At 41.5% G+C, this 26,326-nt stretch overlaps 1 pseudogene; it reads right to left on the reverse strand.

Annotated features, from left to right (window-relative positions):
* Window positions 1–648: 648 nt before the first annotated feature.
* LOC143603378 (rop guanine nucleotide exchange factor 3-like) lies at window positions 649–19,699 on the reverse strand (annotated as a pseudogene).
* Between the last annotated feature and the right edge of the window lie 6,627 nt (window positions 19,700–26,326).

Consider the following 26,326-nt stretch of genomic DNA (forward strand, 5'->3'; position numbering starts at 1 on the left):
TCTGAATATTGATTTAAACAATAATAAATTGGATCTTTATATATATATTTGGAGATTTTAATGTCCCAATTCTTGATTTTTAATCTTATTGAACTCTACTAAATTCTAGTTTTTTTTTTCTTTTCAAGAAACACAAGATCAGATTCATGATTTTATAGCATTCTTTTTATAGCTATTGTTTGTTGATTTGCAGGGTAGGGTGTTCAAAGAAGAGAGAAAGATCTCTTGTTTTTGTTTTCTTTCCTCTTATTTTCGAATTTCTTAATTTTCTTCAAGAATGGGAGAGGGTTGAGATCTCCGTGGCGGTGGCGGCGTCTGCGATGGTCATTATATTTATAGTAAACATATAGACCCAAAAGAGTAACTAGGGTCCAGATTGAATAATAATAATACAATTTTTGTTGTTGTCATGACAATGTAATGCAATTAAAACTTATGCATGTAACAGCTATTGTTGTAACGTATATGATCAAAGATGTTTGTTTAATCTAGCCTAAGTTTATGAAACAACTTGCAAACAAAGCAGATTAATAACTTAACAGCGAACCGGAATCAATTTTCGACCTTTAGATAAGTTTTGCTTTTGAGACCTATTGAACTTGAAGATTTGGTTGTCAAAACAAGTAGAAAATGTTACAAAAGTAAGGCCTAACATTCTTCTTGGTGGTCTGTCATTGATTTATCTACAAACAATACATCTTCAATCCAACCAACAATATTATATGCCAAGCCTTCCAAAACCCTTGAGTAGCTTTCCAATATAGCTTGTCCCACATCCTATTAAGTAAAAACAATGTAACCTTTTCAAAACATTATGCCAAGTACACCATTGTACTTACCTTATTGTATTGAATCTTGGTGTTGTTTGCGCAAGTTCCGGGAACCGTTGTTTCAAACTAAACAGCAAAATTTCCGCTCTTTCGGCTAGTACAACGTTTTTGTCACCCTCCATGTGTTGTTTAACATTTTCCCATGACGATTTTGGATAGTTTGAGCATGCTTTTTGCCTCCATGTGTACATCGAGGCCTCAATACGATCAGCCAACTCAAGTGCTTCGTGTTCTGAACTTATGTTGAGACAATCAAGAAGGTATTCAGGAGCGAATCTGTTTGTAGAAATCATGTACCGGTATATTGTATCACCCACACTAGTTCTTCCACTCTGAAAGTAAATATAAAAACAGTGTTCATCTTATTCAATAGTGCAGTAATTAATATTGTTTCCATAATGATGGCCAACTTATACAAAAAATAAACAAGTACCTTAGGAAGAGAAGTGATGTACGAATGCGGGATTGACATATCAGAAAGAATGCTGCTGTTAATTGCCATTGCTGCTTTGTGTATTTGATTTGCTGAGTCGCGTTTCTGTTTCAAATGTTTTCTGGCGGTATCCGAGAGGCCGCCAGCTGGCGCACAGGGAAGCGGGAGCCACCATCTGTCTTCTGTCCTTTGAGGCTGAGGAACTCCTCGGAATGACCCGCTTCGCAAGTTTCCCGACATGCTTCCTTGTTCGTCGTACCAGAACTCTGTTTCTTCGAAACTATCCAATATTTCCTATAATGCAAACAACATAGGAGTCATTTTCAATATTCAAAGATTTTCTTTTTTTTTTCTTTTTTTTTTTGTATAAAACAAAAGAATAAACGCAATGGCCTTACTATGAGAAGCGCATCGAGTTTAATTAACGCAGGGAGGTTGATATCAATATCTGATCTCGGCCGACTCATCATCATCTGAAAATTATTCAAACAAAACCTATCAGAAAATGCATAACAATCATGAATGGTCAACTTAACAAAGATTTGATTGTGAACAATGACTGGCTTTTCGACAATGCAAAAACATCAAGATCACAGGTTTTGTTTTGTTTTTTATTGAATTTATATTTCTATCATTGCTAAATAATATTGCCAACTGCAGCCAAGTATTTATTGCAAAAATATATTTTTTTATATTATTTGGATTACAAAAATATAATGGTATGAGTGGGATTATACTAGGTACTTGTGCTTATGTGTTTGTTACCTCCATGGATGGTTTGTTTTGCAAGTTTTGTGAAGCCAGGACGAATTCAACGATGTAATCACACACAGATAGTAAGCAAGTCATTTCCCTTTTCCACATCCTCTTTATATCCGGAAACAACGGTGAAGAGGTATGTACCCGCCTCAACACCGAGCAAGGCGGGTCAACCCACAAGATAAAGACATTATGAAGGCACAAAGCCAAAACCTATGCGCATGGCGCATACAAAACATGCTCAGGCATCATATGCCCAGGCACACATATGCTCGCGCATCACATCAGCGCGCGGCGCATATCACATGCTCGTGCATATCACATCTGCCCGGGCACACATATGCTCGCGCATCACATATGCGCGCAGCGCATCAGCGCGCGGCGCATATCACATGCTCGTGCATATCACATCTGCGCATGAAATATCTGCGCGTGAGAATAAAGAGAAGACCTCGCGCATCCTCAGGATGGGCGCATATCACACGTGCACATAATCAACCTCGTCCTTATCCAAATCAGGATTCGGGCAACCTTGATTGTGCACGTCAGACAACCTTCCAGAAGGCATCTTTTTAAGGAGTAAGAATATGCTGATGTTGACAGCTGCCAAATGAAAGGTCGACAACTCAGCATGACACATGTGTTACCACGTTATTACAACCAACGAGAAAGCGCCAGGTGTCCCAGAGGACACGTGGCGCAGTGCGATTGGAGGAGGCCAACGAGGTTGAGCCCAATCAGTGGAAACCCTAGCATTATAAATACAACATCAACTCCACTTTGATGACACATTCATACTCAATCATTGACAGTTACAGGCAGTGATATCACATTCAATCATATTGAATTACATTCACTCACAGTCAGTTACATACAAACACACAGTCTCACAATCAGAGGGTATTCAGCTATTAAGCAATACTCTTGAGATTCCCTTACACACATTATCATCTTCTCCACAATATACTGATTCTCACGCCGGAGGGTTACCCCAAAGAGGACCCCTCTGTCCCTTTCTGAGGGGTAAGTAACGGCGCTGTTCATTTTGTAGGTGGAAGAACACGGATCTAGAAGAACCATCGGTGAAATAGTATAATCACACCCGAGGAAAGTAGATCTGCTACCAGTGAGTAGATCCACGTTTCTTCATTGGCGCCATCCACTATTACATCGGCAATCAGATCTCATCAGATCTACATAAAAATCAATCACCATGGTTTCTGGCGTTCGTAACGTTGATCAAGCTCTGGAGGATATTGAACGTGAGGGTGTTAACGACGGACAGCAGGTTCTGAGGGTTCCGCGTGATTCTACGCGTACCACCAGCAACCGTCCCTTCGTCACAACCCCTCACGGCCAGACTGAAACTCCTCCAGACGATCTCATGTTACAGAATATGGCCGGCGCAAAACTGAAAGGACCAATGGGTCCAGAAGAAGAAACAAATGATCCAAATGAATGGCTCATAAACGAGCAGCGGCGTCTGATGGAAAAGTACACTGAAATGGTCAAACAGAAGAAGCTAGCCGACCAAACACAAAGGCAAGCGTTTGATAAGCAGACTACAAAAAGGCCGCGAGCGCCGGAAGAAAGACATTCTATTCACACTGCACACACTGAGTTCAGTGATGAAGAAGTGCATAGCATGAGGAAGACGCGGGATACTCATGCAGGAGGCTCACAGCTCCGCGCGCCTGTGAACATGGCGCCTGGAGCCAGAGCCGATCTGGATCTGCACATGCCGTACAGCCCACCAGTCAGAGGGCAAGTGGACGTAACCACACCCTACAGACCAGCCATCTTGGTAAAACACTCAAAGTTCACTGCGCGCATCGCGCAGGCTCCCATCCAGCACAAGACCAAGATGCCAAGTGGTTTGGGTAAGTATGACGGCACGACAGATCCAGACGATTTCTTGCAAGGTTTTTACAACACGGGAAACCTGGAGAGCTGGACGATGCCAACATGGTGTCATATGTTTGCTCGCTGCCTAACGGGCGCGGCCCGAGTATGGTTCGAGAGCTTGCCGACTGGGCAAATTGATGGGTTCGAGGAACTATTAGAAAAGTTCCAAGCCCACTTCGTACAGCAGCGCAGGCACACGCGCGATCCTGATGACATCATGCACTGCGTACGCAGGAATGATGAAACGATTGAAGATTACATCACTCGGTTCAATCAGGAGTCTCTGGCAATCGGAGGTATAACCGAGCAACTCCTGCACGTGGCCTTTATACAAGGCGCGCGCAGTGATCAATTACGAAGAGCTCTCGTGAGCAAAGATGGCATGCCCACCACGTGGGCCAAGTTAATGGAGGCATCGCGAGTTTTCGCGAGAAATGAAAAACAGATTGCCCAAGATAGGGCAAGAGAAAGAGCGCATCAGGCTGAATCACCGCGCAGCAAAGAGAAGAGGGCCAAACAGAACTCTGTATGGTCCAGGTTGCAGCCAACAAGTTTTTCTTCCGCAGAAAAGCAAGCGCAACCAAGCTCACCCCAGCCCCAAAAAGATGCTCGTAATCGCGGGGATGGTGACAAGAGGGAGGGCGGCAGAGATCCTAGCAGACCTCTGCCAAGAATATGGACACCCCTCACTAAAACACCTTCACAGGTGTTAAGTACTGAGAATGTTCAATTCAAGCCCCCCAAGCAACTACACTACAAGGGACCGCAAAACAGTGGCAAATATTGTGAATTTCACAGGTCCCCGGGCCACAACACCGACGCATGCCATCATTTAAAGGATGTGATCGAGAAGGATGTAAAATCAGGCAGGCTGGCTCACTTGGTGAAAAACCAAAGAATAGAAGATGAGCAACCGGAAGGAGCCTCTGCCAGCAAGAAATACAAAAGAATCTGTGTGGCTGAGGGGGGACGACAAGGGTAGACGTCAAAAAAGAGAAGCGCGCAAATCCATGGAGATTGGCGCGAGCAGCAAGTCATCTTCCCAAGAATCAGGGGAGGCCCTTCAATAAGCAGTCCTCTCGTCATCACCACACACATTGCTCATTACGAAGTGTCAAAGGTCCTGGTGGACACTGGAAGCGAATCTGACATTATGTATGAGCAATGTTTCAGAAAGTTAGACCCGGCAGACCAAGCGCGGCTCGAAATTGTGAACGCACCAATCTGTGGTGTTTCAAATGAAATCATCCATCCCCTAGGCCAAGTTCAGTTTGAACTAACTATGGGGGATGATGAGCATAAGCGAGCCGAAGTTGTCAACTTCTTGGTCTTGCCCACCACGTCATGCCACAATATGATCCTGGGTAGGGGAACGATTGCCCAATTTAATGCTGTACCGTCGCCAGCGCACGGCGCATTGGGGTTCCCTACACCAACAGGCGTAACATTTGTTTACCGCGATCATTTGTGCGCAGTGACAAGTACGCCGCGGGAAAGGAGAATGAAACTTCCAATGGCGGACAATGCGCCAGAGAAGTGGATTTTAAACCCAAAATTCCCAGAGCAAACGGTCACAATTGGCGCTACCATTTCAGACGAAACGAGATTGAGAATGAAAAGATTGCTCACAAAATACACGTCGGTTTTCGCGTGGCAGCACTCCGATATGACGGGGGTCCCGCGAGACCTGGCGCAACATTCTCTTAACACGTTCAAGTCGGTGGAGCCAATTGCTCAGAAAAAGAGAATCATGGGGGATGAAAAGGCGAAGGCCATGAATGAGCAAGTGGAGGACCTGTTGCGCGCAAACATCATCCGCCCGATCCGATACCAGACGTGGGTAGCCAATCCTGTGATGGTAAAGAAAAGCAACGGGTCATGGAGGATGTGTATTGACTTCAAGGACCTCAACAAAGCATGTCCGAAAGACTGTTACCCCCTCCCAAACATCGACGCAAAGGTGGACTCCGTGGCGCCATTCAAGTTCAAATGTTTCCTGGATGCCTACAAAGGCTATCACCAGATTCAAATGGCACCACAAGACGAAGACAAGACGGCCTTCAGGACCGACAAGGGTGTTTTTTGTTACACAAAAATGCCCTTTGGTCTAAAAAATGCGGGCGCCACCTATCAGAGACTTATGGATTCGGTTTTCAGTGAACAAATTGGAAGAAATCTAGAAGTCTATGTTGATGATTTGGTGATCAAGAGCAGGGAGGAGAGACAAATGCTCAAAGACATCGAGGAAACTCTTCAGCGCCTAACGGAAGTTAACATGAAGCTCAACCCGAGCAAATGTACTTTCGGCGCGGAAGAGGGGAAATTTCTTGGTGTAATGGTCACTAAGGATGGTTTCAAGGTGAACCCTGAAAAGGTGGAAGCCATCCTTGACATGCCTTCACCATCCACCATGAAAGAGGTTCAGAAGCTGAATGGTAGACTGGTGTCAATCAACAGGTTCCTAGCGAACCACGCCAGCAAATCTACTCCATTCGTCAACACTTTAAGGAACTGCTTGAAGAAGAGCCAATTCAAGTGGACGCCTGAGGCTGAGCAAGCTTTCACTGAGATAAAAGAATGTCTCATAAAGCTGCCCGCGCTAACAGCTCCACTTCCTGGCGAAACCCTTACATTGTACCTGTCAGCTGGAGACCGCGCCATCGGCGCAGTATTATTGGTGGATCGCAAGGGGATCCAAACGCCAATATACTATGTGAGTCGGGTGCTGACAGACCCTGAGACGCGCTATTCCATCATGGAAAAGTTAGTTTTGTCACTAACACACGCGTCGCGCAAGCTCCATAGATACTTCAATGGTCATCCTATTGAAGTTCTGACTGGTTACAACATCCAGCAAGTCTTGCGACGCCCCGCGCTCTCCGGAAGGCTGACAAAGTGGGCGCTGGAATTAGGTGAACACACGATCACCTATAAGCCCCGTCCAGCAATAAAGGGTCAAGTTTTAGCGGATTTCATCACGGAAATCCCAGAGGGAAAGATCGAAGAAGCTCAGCGCGAGGTAGACACTCCGCGAGCAAATGATGAAGAAGGTGTTTGGAGGCTATTCACTGATGGGGCCTCCAACAACGAAGGGTCCGGCGCAGGCCTCAAACTGGTGGACCCTGATAATCATGAATATACTTATGCTATTAGGTTGGACTTCAAGAGTACCAACAATGAGGCTGAGTATGAAGCCCTGCTGGCTGGTCTGCGCATTGCGCGCAAGTTTGGAGTTAAAAGGCTAGAGGCCCATGTTGATTCTTACTTGGTAGCTGCTCAGGTCAACGGCCTATATGACGCCAAGGAGAACACAATGCCTCTATATCTAGAGCAGGCAAAAAAGCTCGTTGAGCAGTTTGACTTCTTCAGAATCATACACATCTCGCGCAGCGAAAACAAGTCCGCAAACGCGTTGAGTAAAATGGCGTCAACTAATTTTGATCACTTTGGCAAAGATGTCAGGGTGGAAGTAATGAGCAGCCCGTCAGTGCAAACGCAATCGGTCCTTGTAATTCATACAACCCCTTCATCCTGGATAACTCCAATAATGGAATTCCTGAAGGAGGGGAAGTTACCAGACGATCGCGCACAGGCGAGGAAGATAAGACACAAGGCGCAGAACTATGAACTACTTGAGGGTACATTATATCGACGCTCTTATCTTGGACCGCTCATGAAATGCCTGGATGCTGAAGAAGCAAGCTATGTGATTAGGGAGATTCACGAAGGAATCTGCGGAATACACGCTGGCCCGCGCATGGTGGTTGCCAAGGCAATGAGCGCAGGCTACTATTGGCCAGGCATGTACTTGGATGCGCTAAAAGAAATCCAAAAATGCAAGGCATGTCAGAGCCACGCGCCAAACACCATGCGGCCAAAGAACAACTTGATTCCAGTGACCTCCGCATGGCCTTTCCACAAATGGGCCATTGATATTGTGGGGCCCCTGCCGCAAGCGCAAGGGCGAGTGAAATTTTTGGTAGTGGCAATAGACTATTTCACAAAATGGGTTGAGGCCAAGCCACTAGCAAAAATCACAGCTGAGGCGATGAAGCAATTTATCTGGAGCCACATCATTTGCCGTTTTGGCCTTCCTATGGAAATTGTGAGCGACAATGGCAAACAATTCACTGACAGGAAGATATCCAGCTGGCTCAAAGAATTGCACATCAACCAAATCTTCACTTCGGTCTACCACCCTCAAGGGAATGGTCAAGTGGAGCGAGCGAATCAAAGTTTGTTAAATGGGCTGAAGAAAAGGTTGGAGGGAGAATCCCATTCTTGGGTCGAAGAGTTACCTAATGTCCTGTGGGCGCACAGGACATTAAGCAAAACTAGCAACGGCGAATCCCCGTTCAGCCTAACCTATGGGACAGAGGCTATGATCCCAGCAGAAATTGGATGCCCATCCCATAGGGTACTCATGATGAGCAAGACTGATAACGACCGCGAAAGAAGATTGGACCTCAACTTGCTTGAAGGGCGCAGAGAAGCGGCTATCATCAATGAAGCCAAATACAAGAAAAAGCTGGAAAAATATTATAATCAGCGCGTTAAAGAATGCCACTTCAAGAAAAATGATTTTGTCCTTCGAAACAATGAAGCTAGCCGCGCGATAGCCCCAGGAAAAATGTCTCCCAATTGGGAGGGACCTTATCAAATTTCAGAAGATTTGGGGAAAGGCGCGTACACTTTAAAAGATTTGAATGGAAAAAAAATACCGCGCGCGTGGAACGCGGCACAGCTTAGAAAATGCTTCATGTAAAAGTTCAAATATGTAATCAAGGCTTTTAAGCCATCATGAATGATGATTCGCGTTATCTTTCAATATTTGTTCTATTACCTTTGCATACATGTTTCACACTTCCTTTATTAATTTGGAGCAATATGACAACACTATATTGACTTCAAAACAAAATAAAACGAAGTAAAACATACATGCGCGAGCCTTAGCTCAAACGCGTTAACGAGTCTTAACTCTAAAACGTCAGGGCCTTAGCCCAAACCTACGAGCCTTAGCTCAAACACGTTAATGAGTCTTAACTCTAAAAACGTCAGGGCCTTAGCCCAAAACAAAGAGCCTTAGCTCAAAACACTCACAAACATCCATCTTACATCCCGCGCAGCCTGATCATAAAAATCCTTAAACACAACTAAGGCAAAGTACATGCCATATCATAGTTGTTAAGGTCTCAGGTCGAGGTCGCGCGCGGAATCATAGTGGATAACTGAGTAACACATGCTGCATGTAATGGCTAAAACTCATACTTCCATATAAAAATCGCGCGACAACGACGCGCAAAAAAGGAATTGTGAAAAGTTACCGCGCATGTCAGCATAAACAAGATACTGCGAAACCACTTACAAAATAGAACAAAGGTTAAGTGAATAATTTTCTTACAATCTTGTTCTTATTTTAACGTGCAAGCATATCTTATATCTATACAAGCAAACATGAAGAGATGAATGGAAATGCGCAAGATGAGAAAAAGAGAAAACAAGTTTCATTCCATAGCATTGAAATTTACAAGTATGATGAGTTACAAATTACACGTGTAAAAAAAAAAAATTAAAAATTTGATGAAGGGCTTCTCAAGTCTCCACGTCGACGTCAGCCGCTTCATCACCCTCATCATCTCCCTCAGCATCTGGCGCGGCCCGCTCCTCATCTCCGAACTGACCATAGTCAAGTTCTTCCTCCTCATTGGAGTCTTCAATCACGACGGTGTCAGGAGCAGGTTCTTTCGCAGCGCCAGAGCCGCTGGCAGGGGCAACATCCCCCGCGCCACCATCATCGCTACCAGCCCTCTCGCATTCATCGAGCAACTTCTTTAGCGCGCCGAGATCGGGCTGGTCAGCAAGCGTAGCTATCTGCAAATCATTAGAAAAGTATTGAGTACAAAACACTTGGAAAATTAATCAAGTAAAACTCATTAAGGTCAAGGTACCTGCATAAGGATGGGGATGGGAGTATTCATATACTTCTCCCCCACCGCGGCCATGTCCGCGCAGGCCGCGTCGCTCTTGTAAGGGTACTCGGATGGGTTCTTCTTCAACATGCCATATTCATACCCATCCGTAAACCCTTCAGCTCGACCCACCAAGCGCGCGGCAGCATTGCAGTCCATCACAAGGGCCTGAAACTCGGCGGAATATTTCATCGCCAAAGCGCAACGAGTCATGCCCTGTGACACCAGCCATTGGCGATCCTGCGCGAGGCCAGCAACAGACGTCTCGAGGACAGGTACCTGAGAGTTTAATAACTCAACAGTTTCCTGGGTCTTTTTTAGCTCCTCTTTATCAGACGCTGCTGCCGCCAAAATTTTTTCTTTCTCCGCCTGCGCAGCATCAAGTGCTTCCTGGCTGGACGCTGCCGTCGCCAAGGCCTCATCTCTATCGGCCTGCGCGGCCGCCAACTCCTTCTTCAGGCGCGCAACCTCGCTCTCCAGTGATGATTTCTCAGTGATACTCTGGACAATAGCTTGGTCACGCGCCTCAGCCTGCTGTTCCAAGACACGCACTCTTCGCGCGTACTTGGCAACTTCGGCCTCCGCCACCTGCTGCTTCTCCCGCGCAGCTTGGAGCTCATGCCCGCGCTTGATAAAGGCGGTGTTGGCACTTGCTCGGTTTTCGCTGAGCTCCGCCTGGAGTTTCTCAGCTCGTGCGCGAGCATCAGAAAGGTTCCAGGCGGCCACCTTAGCCTCTCGCTGGGCTTCCACAAGAGCATCGCGTACTTTAATATAATCACGACGAAGCTCCTGGGAGGCAGCAAAGAAAGCCGACCCAGCGAAAATATGGTCATTCAGCAAGTCCGCGCGGGTGCGCTCCTCCTGATACCTCCTTTCAGTAGGAGGCACGGCATGAGCCCAGAAGTCCTCGCATACGCCCATGGATTGGAAGGAACTGTCTTCATTAATATTCCATCTCGGGCGGTAAACGTGGTCACCTTCCTGCAAAACACAAGAAATGTTCTAAGTCATAAAACATACTTATATGGAGGTACGCGCAGCGGAGCAACAAATTAAAACATACCTGCGGGGATGAAGCAGAAAAGTCAGCGCCAGCCCCACCAGAAGTCTGCGCTGCGAACTCTTGTGGCATCGCAGGGCTGGCGCGGTCTCCCAAGGAGTCTTCAGCTTGAGCCCCCTCATCCTCCTCATCTTCTTCAATAGGCCTCTTCTCCTGCGACCTGGAGGGCTCCAAACCAGTCTCGCGGGGAGGGCTGCGTGTAGGAGGAGGCGAGGGAGGTCTCGACGCCGCCAGTTCGGCGCGCAATACGGTTTCCTGCTCCTTGGTAATCCCAATAAGGGGAGACTCAGCACTAGCAGGAGCAGGAGCAGAACCAGCGGCGCCGGCAACGGCGCCAGGAGTGTCACCAGCAACTTGTGCGCCAGCTACAACTCCTATGAACAAATCAACAAGGAAAAATGGTTTATGACTGAATCCAAAAGAAAAATTCAGAAGACAAATGTGCAAAACATACCTTGGCGCAATTCTGTTCGCGCGGCGAACATCGCCATAAAGTTCATTCTACCCTTTTCAGAGGGTAGAACAGGGGACTCCGAAGCAGCCCCCGGCGCAGCCTCAGCACCTTGTGGCGCATGCGGCTGATCTGCGACCGTCGCCGGTCCTGCAAACATTCAAAGGAGCAAAGGTTTAATAACAATTCAATCAGATGAAGATAAGCAAAGTATACCTGTTGCAGGCGCGGCACTGCTTCTCTCTTCAGACGCGCGAACGGAGGAGGTGACGCCACCATACCTCAAGTGGACAGGAGGTCTGCCCACTCTCACAGGCAGGGAAGCTAAAGAAACCTTGGTGGTAAACACCTGGGTTTCCTTAGGTCCCTTCGTTTGAGCATGGGGATGAGCGACAGGGGTGTCATCTTTCTTCTGTTTCTTACTGGCCCCTGCGCCAGATTTCCCCTTAGCTTTGCGTTTTAGTAGGGGCGCCTCCTCTTCCTCCTCCTCCTCCGCGAGCTCCAGCTCGTAGTTTTCGAGCGCATCTGCAAATACAAGCAACACAACTGTTAATAAACTTTGGTATTCTAAAGGAATAAGCATAAGTGCGAAGGCTGACCAGGCGCGTCACTATCAAAGTCAAATTCCAGATCCACTGGGATGAACATGTCATCGAAGCGATCTGGGAAACCAACCTCCCCAGCGCCAAGCGCGACGGAGCCACCCTCCACTTGATCATCATAAGCGGCGTGGATATAATCCTTGGTGACTGCGCAAAAACAAGTCAAGTGATATCAGCAAAAGAATTATGTTCGCGCAGAAAAAGAAATAAAGCAATGAAATAAACTTACACAACCCGTCGACTTGGATAACGGGCTCAAGCGCGCTGTCGGCCCATAGCTTACTCATGCCGACCCCCACCAGCGCCTCTTCGCGAATTTTCTTCGCGGGGGATGGTTCGGCGGTCAGTTTCTTAACCCAGGCGCCGGTTGGGTTCTTAATAACATCCGCATCCGCGGGCGCAGAATCGATCGCGCGCATCGTGTAACGATTCCGACGAAACCAGATGTACCCTAACCGGTAGACAATAGTTACATTATATTTAATGTCGGGTACATGAATTACCATAGTAATTATACGAGAATACATGGTTCACTGTATTGATTGTACGTGAATATATAATTCATCGTATTGAATATGCGATTAATCGATCGATAGTTATTGAAACCCGAACTCATGCCCACTTCCATTATTGTTGGAGTTAAATTTTGCAAAGTATATAAACTATTGAAATTACCAAGTCCTTTTAACATATTACCAAGACAAGACTAAATCTTTTATATCTCTATATGAGTCTCTCTCTGGCACAACAATCAAGTCAACCATGCTTATTAATTGTTTCAAAATTTCAAACCATATATATCTAGGCACTCAACATCTTGCATCACCTAACCTATTTTCATATATTAGACACCATACTTGTTGATATTTATCAACAAATCATATATTCTAGACTACAACAACTTTCAAGATCACTTTCTCTTTCTCTTTTGATGCGACAGAACCCAAACCACCCACCCAATTCCATTTTCTTAATTTCTACCATTCTTACACTCCAACAATTGTACTTGATTTAATTGTTTGTAGTACCATACTTCCATGCTTCATATAACCAACCACCACTTCAAGAAATAAATCACACAGCAAACTTAAACACTCTTGTTTGACAAGCGGCTACCAAGGAAAATCACCCCTTGTGAAAAGAAACAGGCCACCCTCACCATATATAAAACACCATCATCATGCTTCATCGACCACCATCCTCTCATTTCCCTTTGGTGTTCCAGCCTCTAACCACCACCTTGACCACCTCCCTATCTCATCATGACCACTCTAGCATCACCATAACGTCAACGCAATACACCATCGTCAACCCGTTACCATCAGAAACCAACTCCACCCTTTACCGGTCACCGCGGACCACCACGCCTGAAGTCCGGACCCACCACCATCGTCTATCATTTATTTTCTCTCTAGAATATCTCTCTTCGGAACAAGATGGTGTAGGAGATTCTTTCAGAAATGTTAAACGAGCTTCACGTGGAGAGAAATAAGATCAAGATCCTCTAATCCCTCTTTTATCTAATCCTTAAACTAAGTGAGCTAACTTTTTATGTTTACATAAAAGTTGTGTTTATGTCAAGTTTATTCACCCAAACAAGAATCACAATAACAAGATTAAGAACCTTAAATAAGATTATATAAGCTTGTTAAAAGGATGGGTTTTAATGAACTAAGATGTGTTACAAAAAGGTCATTTATATTTATATGGGTAGTAAAATATGGGGTAAAATGGTATTACAAAAGATATAAATATGAATACCCATGAATTTAATCGAGTAAAACACGGCGTAAAGGTTTAATAACTTGATTATTTGGAAAGCACATGAGTATTGGATGATTTTAGGTGGAAAGGTTGCATTGCAAAGTATATATGTTTGAATATAAATATATAGTTTTAAATGATGAACATTGGATAAGTGGGATGAACAGAGTATATATGGTTTTGAATACAAAACGAACGTATATTGGGGTTAAGACGTAGTTCATAAATTAATAAATTGAAATATAACTAGTAGGCCAAATGAACCGGTTATATCTAAACGAAACTGACATTAATAAGAATTATAATCTTATTATTAATTTAAGTATATAAATACGTATTTGCAAAACAGATATAAAAACTTATCACCAACGGTTCGTCCAAAAAAATTTATTGTGTGAAACGTTACTTACAAAATAAACAAAACAGTCGGTTGGTGAAAGAAACTGACACAATATAATATGCGAAACGTTCGGTTGGTGAAAGTGACCAACACATATGACAAACGAAACGTTCGGTTGGTGAAAGCGACCGACACAAACATAATATAAGAAACTACTAGTTGGGTGAAAGCGACTAGCATAAACCAACTTGCGAGTCAATAACGGACTAACTAACCTTACTCGTTTTGGATGTGTGAAGGCAGCGGACCTCGGGTCTAAACTGAAATTGCTAGCGAACTAAACACTGAACTCATGAGGTGAGTTTCAGTACCCCCTTTTTACGGTATTACTGTTTTTTTTTTTTTAATCCGGGGGTGGAAAACATACACAACTGCTTTTATATACAATAATTAGAAACAAAACACACAATCCTTATGCGAACATGAATTGAACTCTAAACGATATCACAATCTGAGTCCGGAGAAGTGTTTCTGGGTTAACATTGCTCCCAGAATGGGTACAGTACTGGGTTAACAGTGTCCCCAGATGTACCGGTTAACACGGTTAAAGATTATATAAACTATAATTGTATAATAACGATCGTAGGGATCATATTACAGATTGGACGTGTTAACTAATAATGACTGTTGTTACCTGCTTGCATGTGCTAAGGTGAGTTTTCACGAGCCCCTTTTAATGAATTGTTTTAATTATATTTTCCCGGGGCGGAAAACATGTCTTATTTAAAGTATTTAAGTATATACCGATCGTATGGAAATACTTGTACATTTATATATATATGGACTGATGCACAGAATATATAAAATGTTTATCATGTGTTATTGTTCTGGGGTAACATAGTTCCCAGGGGTTATTATTGTTCTGGAGTAACATAGTTCCCAGGGGTTATTATTGATCTGGGGTAACATAGTTCCCAGGGGTTATTATTGTTCTGGGGTAACATAGTTCCCAGGGGTTATTATTGATCTGGGGTAACATAGTTCCCAGGGGTATTTATTGTTCTGGGGTAACATAGTTCCCAGGGGTTATTATTGTTCTGGGGTAACATAGTTCCCAGGGGTATTTATTGTTCTGGGGTAACATAGTTCCCAGGGGTTATTATTGTTCTGGGGTAACATAGTTCCCAGAAAGTTAATGGAAATGTTCTGGGGTAACATAGTTCCCAGCATGATTATATTGCTAATAAATGGTTATTAAAATGATTTGTCAGTGTTTATTTAAATTAGTGAAACTCACCAACTATTCGTAGTTGACCCGTCTTCTTTACATGTTTTCTAGGTATGCCCAAGTTGGATTGATTAAAGTGTGCTTAACTATCTGTGCTACCTGTTGGAAGCTCGCTGCTCTATGTTTTGTAATGAATTTATTAATGTCTTATCGGTAAAATATGTGTGTAACACCTAGACAGTAACGAAACTCGCAACAATGTAATATGTTATAAATTAATGTAGTGGTATTTCCTTTATAAGCAATGCTGTTGATATCAGATGTGTCTGTTGCATCCCGTGTACGTTTCCGCTGCGGTTACGGGGTGTTACACATCGTCATGCGGATGGGGATTACACCAGCCCTGATGTAGAAGAACCTCTCAGACCAGTCATGAAGGCTCTTGAATGACACGGTGCTGCACTTAACCTTCTGACTGCGAGGAATAAAGGAGATCCAAGAATCTTGGATCTTGGGCTTGTAAAAAAATTGAAAGCGCCGAGGGGTGGGCTCCTCGCGCTGTGATTTGCACATGAACTCGAAATGAGTCATGCGCACAAGTCCAAACGGATGGACTTGGGATATATGAATCCCGAAAAAACGTAACACCGCGCCTACAAACCTTGTCATCGGAAGACGAAGGTTGCAGTGGGTGAAAAAATGGGTGTACAACGAAATATAGCCGGCAGGCGGGTCCGCCGCCGTTTGCCCGGCCCCAGGCAACATGCAGCCAAACAGGGTGGGAAAACCCTGAGAGGCGATGAGGCTGTCGAGATCGGCCTGCCTCAATTTGCAGGGGATTTCATTCCACCTTTTGGTGGCCTTGGTCCTCCCTACTTCCTCCGATGTGGTCTCAACAACCCTCTTCCCCTTCCCCTTTTGCTTCAATGTCGACATCACCACAGATTTCACACGGCGTCTTCGAGAGGCAATAGAGGTGATTGAGGGGCTAGACGAGTCTGAACTATCAGACATACAACTGCAGCAGCAAATAATAGAAGTTTTGAAACGATGAAAACACTCAATTCAGAATATGAAATGCAGAAACTCGAAAATTAGCAACAATGAAGATGAAGATAAAAAATTTCCTAAGGGCCTGCTTTTATAGGCCCAGGAGAGAGAAATGTGGCAACTGATCGGATTTCACGCGCCCCCACTCGCAGGTGCAAGCCAACGAGGGCGCGGCACGTGTCCCTAACACTGTTGAGGGGACATAAAATGTAACCGACCTGCCACGGAGCAGAAACGCGCCCCCACTCGCAGGTGCAAACCAATGCGAGCGCGACACGTGTTCCAGACAGCTGTGCGAGGGGACATGAAAGGAAACTGTAGCACCTCGAGCACACGAAACGTCTGACACGTTTACGGCGCACGTCACCACCAACCAACCACGTGTTTGGACCCTTCGTTTCAACCAAATGGATAGAACTTCGCGCAACCATGGAAAAAACCAGGAAAACGACAAAACCCCATTAAAAGACCAAAATCAGTAAGTCTAATATCTATCTTACCGCGCTCGCGCGAGATAAGACACACATTAGACTGGGGGGGCTTGAAGAGGTATGTACCCGCCTCAACACCAAGCAAGGCGGGTCAACCCACAAGATAAAGACATTATGAAGGCACAAAGCAAAAACCTATGCGCATGGCGCATACAAAACATGCTCAAGCATCATATGCCCAGACACACATATGCTCGCGCATCACATCAGCGCGCGGCGCATATCACATGCTCGTGCATATCACATCTGCCCAGGCACACATATGCTCGCGCATCACATATGCGCGCAGCGCATCAGCGCGCGGCGCATATCACATGCTCGTGCATATCACATCTGCGCATGAAATATCTGCGCGTGAGAATAAAGAGAAGACCTCGCGCATCCTCAGGATGGGCGCATATCACACGTGCACATAATCAACCTCGTCCTTATCCAAATCAGGATTAGGGCAACCTTGATTGTGCACGTCAGACAACCTTCCAGAAGGCATCTTTTTAAGGAGTAAGAATATGCTGATGTTGACAGCTGCCAAATGAAAGGTCGACAACTCAGCATGACACATGTGTTACCACGTTATTACAACCAACGAGAAAGCGCCAGGTGTCCCAGAGGACACGTGGCGCAGTGCGATTGGAGGAGGCCAACGAGGTTGAGCCCAATCAGTGGAAACCCTAGCATTATAAATACAACATCAACTCCACTTTGATGACACATTCATACTCAATCATTGACAGTTACAGGCAGTGATATCACATTCAATCATATTGAATTACATTCACTCACAGTCAGTTACATACAAACACACAGTCTCACAATCAGAGGGTATTCAGCTATTAAGCAATACTCTTGAGATTCCCTTACACACATTATCATCTTCTCCACAATATACTGATTCTCACGCCGGAGGGTTACCCCAAAGAGGACCCCTCTGTCCCTTTCTGAGGGGTAAGTAACGGCGCTGTTCATTTTGTAGGTGGAAGAACACGGATCTAGAAGAACCATCGGTGAAATAGTATAATCACACCCAAGGAAAGTAGATCTGCTACCAGTGAGTAGATCCACGTTTCTTCAAACGGTTCTAACCTCTGGTGAGGACCAAACACCGAAACTACAATGCACGAAGATTGAACCATAAGAAAACTTATTATCTGTTGAAGAAAATGCGTAATACATATATGCTTGCGGTGCGCGCATATAATGTATATATGTGTGAACCCTTGGGTGGGCAAAAGTAAAATTGCACTAATTTTGACGTTATTTTACTAATCACGTGAAAATAACGTTAAAAGTGGCGGAAGGTTAATCAGGCATCATGTGGTGGCGTTGATAGCCGAAAGACAAGGGCACATGCACCAATCAGCCGGTGTCCCGATGATTGAGTGTTATGTGCCTTATGTCCAAGGCTTGATGCAAAACTACTATCGAGCCGGGGGTCTCACCGGAAGCAGCCTCTCTATCCCTATGGGATAGAGGTAAGGCTGTCTACATCTTACCCTCCTCAGACCCTACCATAGCATTGCTATTGGTGGGATATACTGAGTATGATGATGATGATGATGATATAGCGTACTAGTTACCTACCATAGCATTGCTATTGGTGGGATATACTGAGTATGATGATGATGATGATGATATAGCGTACTAGTTACCTACCATAAAGATTTGTTATCGCATTAGAGACGGTAACAGCGGTTGAGACTCCTTTGACACCGCCCGAGATATCTTCCCCTAACAAAAGCTTTGAGAATCTTTCTTTCATCATTTCTAACCCTGCAATATATATAGATGATCATTTTAATGTAAAAAGTCAACCACGTACTGATTTAACCAATAATGTAATTTGTTGAATCTGTTTCTCATAACCATTATTTTTTTGAGCAAATGATGGAGTATATTATTTACATTACAACTAAAATAAAATCTTCGAGTTTGAGATTTTAACCTCTTATTCACTTTCCTCTTATTCTTATGGCTCTCTGTCAGTTGCTAATTTCCTTTAACAAATACTACTTACATATTAGTCCTCCAAATTATTTTTTCCGCCTTTTAGCTTTTTTTGATATATCAAATAAAAAACTACTTAAGTATAGAATAATATCAAATTATTTTTCCCACTTATTATTTTCATTATTAATATTATTGTTATTATTGCTAATTTACGTCGGTATAGAATAATACATTGAAAGTATAATAATAATAATAATAACAATTCCAAAAAACACAAAAAGACAGAAAAAAAGATAAAACTTAATAGTTTTTTATTTGAATTTTAAAAGACTGTAAAATGAAAAAAAAAATGCTTTTAATTTGTCAATTAAAAATGTTAAAACAAATGAAAGTTTAGGGGGGGGGGGGGGGGGGGGGGTGTTTAGCCTAACCCGTTAGATAATTAAAAGATTATTAAGATTTAAACTTGCATAAATGGAATGGATGTTTGGATTAACTCCGGCAACAAAGATCATATCGTCTTGGATTCGGAAATATATTACATTTATTTTGCTAAAATGCCTGAAAATCATAATCAAGAACATAATGATATCTTATGCATCAGTCTGTCTGTCTGTCTGATGAAAACATTGTAAGAAGTTTAATAAACAACTCACCCAAATCGGTCGGACCGAGCTTATTATTATTATTATTATTATTATTATTATTATGCCTGATTCCTCCTCCGAATCTGGAAAGGGTTGGCCTGAAATCTCCAGTAGCTGAAGAGCATAGCGGCGAAGAGCAGCTATTAAAATCATCAGAAGTCTCAGAGTTAGTTCTGCAATAACCAGAAGAACAAGTGCCACTGTGTGTTGAATCACCATCCATTAAAGGCTTTGGAGTTGAGGATAGATATATACCATGCATTAATCAGTAATGCATGGTTATATAAATCTGGTTGTATATATTCAACGACTGACTGTCATTGTATTTAAAGTATAATGGGAACATCTTTTTTTATTGACTTAAAATAAATTAATATTGTTAATTGCTACCTTCGGAAAGTCAAAACACGTAGATATGAATCTCTGATAGACATACATAATACAATTTTTATTTTAAATATATACGTATACGTTTTTGTTAGTTAAAAATGACAACATATGTATTCTTTATTTTTAAAACAGTAGTACGTAGCAAAATGATTTTGAAAATAATTTATGATGAACAAGCTTTATAACATAATATAATATATATATGCTAGTTATGTTAATACGCATTAAAATGTGGAGAATTTATAATTTTTTTTGTCATGTTTCATTTATGATACACAATTGTAAATATGTACCCATTTAACTCGTTTTATCATAAAAATATTTCTTTTAAGATTTTTTAATCACATTTTATTTACCGGTTAGTGATTACATGATATTTTTAGTTTTAGTTTTTTTTTTGTTTTTTGAGGACACATTTTACATATTTAATCAATAACATTTATTTTATTAAACATATTTGACCTAATTAACGTGACCGAGGGTAATTGTTTTATTGATTTAGCTAAAACTTTTTTTTTCTGCTTTCAAATTGAACATAGTTAACAAGCGTTTAGGTATTACAATTTTAGATATAAGTATAAGGAAAAAATACATAAATATAAAACTTTGTTTTTAAACTTTGAAAGTGAAAAATAAATTGATCACAAGTGATACGTTTAGTTTAATTATCTCAATTCAGTTGTATCAGTTAATTTAGTTACAGCTCGATCAAATAATTAACACCACTTGAACACTTAATTAAGAAGCACAAAAGAGTATGTTAATGCCACTTTATTAAATGTGACCCGACAAACCCAATCAATCAATCATATATATATATATATATAAAAGTAACCAATATCCCTGTCAAACTAGATTTCAAAGCTCTCGAAAGTAGTCATCCCGTCCCCTACCCAAAGGGACCTATTAAACAAATTGGTACCAAACTATCTTGTGTCCCCTACCAAAATGGACCATGTCATATTATTACTAGAGGACATCTTGTACCTCCTACTAGCTCCACAAAGCCAAATAAACGGTAATGTTTAGCTATACGTGGCTTGTATGGCAATTACAATGTTGGATCAAGAAAATTTTCACACTCGTCGCATGTTTTAATCTAGCGGTTCTCCTAAAACCACTCTTTAGACCAAAATATTTTTGTTGTCGGTGAATGAAAACAAAACCATATTGTTTTGTCCAGAGATGCTGCTAACCTTATTGTTAGTATTCTAAATAAATACGGATACAAAATTATTATTATTATTATTATTATTATTATTATTATTATTATTATTATTATTATTATTATAAAACGTAACCTCTAACAGCCTTAACAAATAAGAGTAAGACACTCATATGTCCATCATGTGGGCATAATATTGTTTAAATACGTGAATATATTTTGGAAGCAAAATCTTTCAAGATATGTATGGGTTTCTTTTTTATGGCCAACGTGCATGCCATTAAAGTTGACTTTAATTTCTTGGATATTTTTAATGAGTTAAAATAAATAATAATCATCATCACGAATGATTGAATGGCTTTATGGAGCTGACTTGAGGTTTATCATGGTGATGATAATCCATTTTAATATGTTCACATGAACAAATCAGCTCTATATATTATATTATTTCAATCTCCTTATTGTGGTATAGTGACATGGGACTTGAGTGTTAAACCTTAGACAAGTGAATCAATAACATCAAACACGATTTTGCATAAAACGTTTATACGATTCTTTTTATTAATAAGAAACAAGAACAAATATTTTCTACTCTCTCCACTCTTCTCTAAAAATAAACCATTTGATGGGTTTATATAACACCCACAATTCTAATCCTACTCAAACTAGGAAACATAATAATACTAGACTTCTAATTTATTTAATAATAAATAAAAGATAATTATGACACCAAGTTATTCAACTTGGTTCCTGAACTTTGGATCTCCACCGAACCACCCATTGAGATCTTCCGTACCACCCTTATACTTTTCGTATTAACCATTCGGGTCCTTCAAGTTGGTATTGCACCAAGTTTTACACTCCATCTCAATGCCAACTTTCATTGTTCCTCCAAAATTCTTCGCACCTTGTAACGCTCTCACCTCTTTGAACTTTATTCTTGGATTCGACTTCATAACCCTACCTGTGGTTTTCTTCTTCCCGGTTACAACTGTACTTGCTTCGTGATTATCACCGTTTAGAACTTCATCACCCGGTTTCAGATAGGAAACAACTTTTGCTTTCTCAACTTCATGACCAACTATCATGGTACTCAAAGCAATTCTTGCATCCCCTCTCGATGCATGCTCCCTCTCGAACTCAAGTCCTTTATCCGTTTGTTCATTCGGATCACCCAAACTTTGCATGAACCTCAAGCAAACTCCAACGTCAACTTTGTTGGTTTGTTGATCCTCAACGTTTTCTGTTCCACCATGATAACCCGTAACATGAGACGGAACTACCTCCTCGTGCACTTCATTCAACACGGTTTCTTTCTCGTCTTGTTCGGTTACTGTCATGGTTACGTTTTGATCAACCGTACTTTCTTCTTCAAACACAATTTCCTCATCATCTAAATTCAAAATAACAATAGATGATTCCAAGGTTACCTTCAATGGATTCGACTCTGGCACTACTTCCTGACTTGTCCACCAACAGGAGCCTTCTTCAAACTATTCATCTACCAGGTTCGGTTTGAATTCGATGGCAGCTGCGTATTTTCCTTGAACCTCGGCCATATTAGCCTCCACATCCCACGGTTCTTCTTCTTTAACAACAGCTGCATTACCTTCCTCCTTAGGTTCTCGACAGTATTTTCCCATATGCCCTTTTTATCCACATTTATGGCACCTAAACGGAAACTTTTTTGGTTGGTACCTTGATTCCTTGTCTCGGTTCTCTTCGTCTGATGAATCTTCTTCAGAGTTATCAACCCGACTCTTTCTATTCCATTCTCTCTTCTTGAGTCGGTCATGTTTCTCATTCTCCCGATATTTACTCTTACCTTTCTCACCATCACGATTATTATTTTTGTCGAACCGATGCTTCTCCTTCCTTCCGACATACAAGGCTTCGCTCTCGGTTTTAACTGACACACCAGCAAACTGTTTTGCTAAGGCTTCTTGTCCAGCAAGAATATTTTCGAACTCGGTTATGCTCGGTTGGGTCGCCCACCCTTGAATAGCTGTAACGAAGCTACGATACTCCGGCCTTAAACCATGAATGAGTATCCGCTTCATACGAGCATCGCTAACCCGAGACTGTGGATCGAGTTCTCCAATCTCTCGACATAGATTCTTAACTTTACGAAAATATTGTGAAATAGGAAGATCACCTTGGGAAATTGTCATCAACTCACCTTCAACTAGTTGCAGTCGAGCATCGTTCTTTTTCGTGAATAAGGTCTCTAGCGTATCCCACGCTTGCTTTGGGTATTCGAGATCTTGAATGTGATCAAGAACATCATCATCAACCGTTGTCTTGATGATAAACATCGCCCGACCCGCTTTCACCTGCCACTTCCCGATACTACCGTTAATATCATTTGCGGGTTGTCTCGTGTCGGCACCGTTTGTTACCTGCCAAAGATCTTGACCTTGAAGATACGATTTTATACATGTCGACCATTGTTTGTAGTTGCTCTGGTTCAACTTCTTGATTCCTCCTACGACTTGGAATTCTGCCATTGTTTCAGTTTCTTAACTGGTTAGCACTTCCTGTTTCCGGCAGTTGCAAAATACCAATGACCTGGACTTCGGCTGTGAAGAAACCACAACAAACTTGCGATGGTAACTAAGTCAAAAAAATTAACTTCTTGATTATATGGTCTTTCTCTTTCCTCAAATTATGTGCACCATAATTTGTTAAAAGAAAGAATGGAGATGTATGTATATTAATTCACGTGGACACGAAACATATAATAATATGTGTTTTGACTTTTCTTGTGACCACAGTTCCCAACCAAAAAGAATGTGATGAATTCTCTTCACACAAAAATACAAAACCTTTTCTTTGGTTTATATTTCAAAAACAAACGAACTGACTTTCTTCCCGGATGCTTTCCTCCCTTCCTATACGTAATGCGAATGACCCTCTATCAATATTCAAGTAGCCTCCGATTTACACCTTTCAATCTTGAACCGTATCTTGTATGCGATTGGTTTCTTGGCCTCTTATGCTTTTGATTGGAAACTACTACTTCAATCAAGACTTGCCGCCGATCGAATACACGAGCCTGGATCGTTAGGCTCTGATACCACTTGTTAAACCTTAGATAAGCGAATCAAGAACACCAAACACGATTTTGCATATATAAAACGTTTATGCGACTCTTTTCATTAATAAGAAACAAGAACACATATTATCTACTCTCTCTACTCTTCTCTAAAATTAAACCATTTGATGGGTTTATATAACACCCACAATTCTAATCCTACTCAAACTAGGAAACATAATAATACTAGACTTCTAATTTATTTAATAATAAATAAAAGATAATTATGACACCAAGTTATTCAACTTGGTCCCTGAACTTTGGATCTCCACCGAACCGCCCCTTGAGATCTTCCGTCCCACCCTTATACTTTTTGTATTAACCATTCGGGTCCTTCAAGTTGGTATTGCACCAAGTTTTACATTGAGTTTTTCAACGGAGACTCAAGTTCGATTCTCATTTGTGTCGCTTTGGATGAATATTGGTAATGAAATATTTGAACTATGCCTTGTGCAAAGATTATCAGTTTAAACCCCAAGCCCACCCGGGTTTTCATCCCACCGTGTGTTACGCTAGAGAGCTGTTATGCTCTTGTAGTGGCACAACGACTGTTAAGTGGCAGCCGACGGTAAAGCCAAACTCTGAAAGCCAACGTGGCCCTGGTTAAGATAACATAGTTTGACCAGAGTAGGACAACGAGACTCTCTAAATTTGAAGAATGCGGTAGCCTAAATGCAAGAAATCGTCTTTATAAATATATATATATATATATATATATATATATATATATATATATATATATATATATATATATATATTATTTACTAGCTTTTAGGCCGCGTACTACGCGGATTTATTTAAAGTTTTTATTAAATATTATTTTAAACCATAAAAGGTTAAAAAGGTAAAACATTTTGCTTGCATGATATTATAATTACTATCCAACACTTATTATTTCTCAGTATCACTAAGTTGCTCATATTATTATTCTACTATGACAATTTCCTCAATTAAGAAACCAGAAAATTTAAGTTATCACTTGTTTATGTCCTTCAATCCTCTCGTCGTCACCTTCGCACTCTCGAGTCATGATCGAAACCCGTTCTCTCTTAAGGTCCATGACATGGTTAACAAAAGCACTTTCGCACTCACGAGTCATGATCGAAACCCGTTCTCTCTTAATATCCATGACAAGGTTAACAAAAGCCCAACTGTCTTTCACCGTCTTGTGTATATAACGTTTGTTTTACATTGATTTTGGTTTTGAAAGCTTCAAAAATGATCAGAGTTTCTTGCTTGTATCTTACCTTTAGAATTTGGTTGTCGATTGCTGCCTTAAGGTAATGAATTACACATAAGATTCTCAGCGAAGTAAACACTTGTTTAAAAAGGAGCAAATAAATATGTTTCAATGAATATTTCACTTTATTCAAAACTATACTACAAAATGCAGATGACCATAATTTAAAAAGCCAATAAACAGCAAAAGGTTCACTTTCTACCAACCAATTTACCAATTTTTATTGAATGCAATTTTACAATTTCAGAAACAACCCATAAATAACCAAAATAAAAGTTAACAATATATTTATCATACATTATTTATACAAATTACAATGTACAACAGTTAATTAAAAAAATACAATACGAACTGACACATTTAATCTATTACATAGATCTAATTACCATGTTCCAAATAAATCACAATCCGAATACACTTTATTGATTATATATAGTTTATTGGTGCTTTGAAATAACCAACTTCTCCATATGAAGGACATCCCCTTTCACGGGAACAGACGCTTTAAATATTTTTATTTGTAGATAAAAATAACACGTGTAGCTCTTGTCAATTATGTGAAATTATTACATTAATCTTATCAATTATGTAAAATTATTACATTACTCTTGAAAGAGTGCCTGGATATAGTTGTAATGTGGCCATCCTTGTTTGGAGGGAGACTACAGTCGAACAACCTCAAGAGGAAGGTTACCGCGCACACCGGAGGGGCTTGTTGTTAGAGACATCCCCTCAAATGAGATTTATCAATTGTATAATAGCTCCGACTTTAACAATAAGAGGCACCGTTACTCAACTCATTAGATGATTGAATTATTGTACAGATCATCTAATTGAGTTTGAGAGAATTCCTCTTTTCCTCAAATTACTTACCAAACTTTTATCTTTTAAAAGATAAAAATAATAATTCAGAAAACAATAATTCAAGAGTCCACTTTTTTTGTTCAAGTTATGTTATTCA

The sequence above is a fragment of the Bidens hawaiensis genome, unplaced genomic scaffold (genome assembly GCF_021521415.1).
Source record: "Bidens hawaiensis isolate Kalapana, Puna unplaced genomic scaffold, B.hawaiensis_p1.1 tig00061492_1, whole genome shotgun sequence".
In the NCBI taxonomy this organism is placed as follows: Eukaryota; Viridiplantae; Streptophyta; class Magnoliopsida; order Asterales; family Asteraceae; genus Bidens; species Bidens hawaiensis.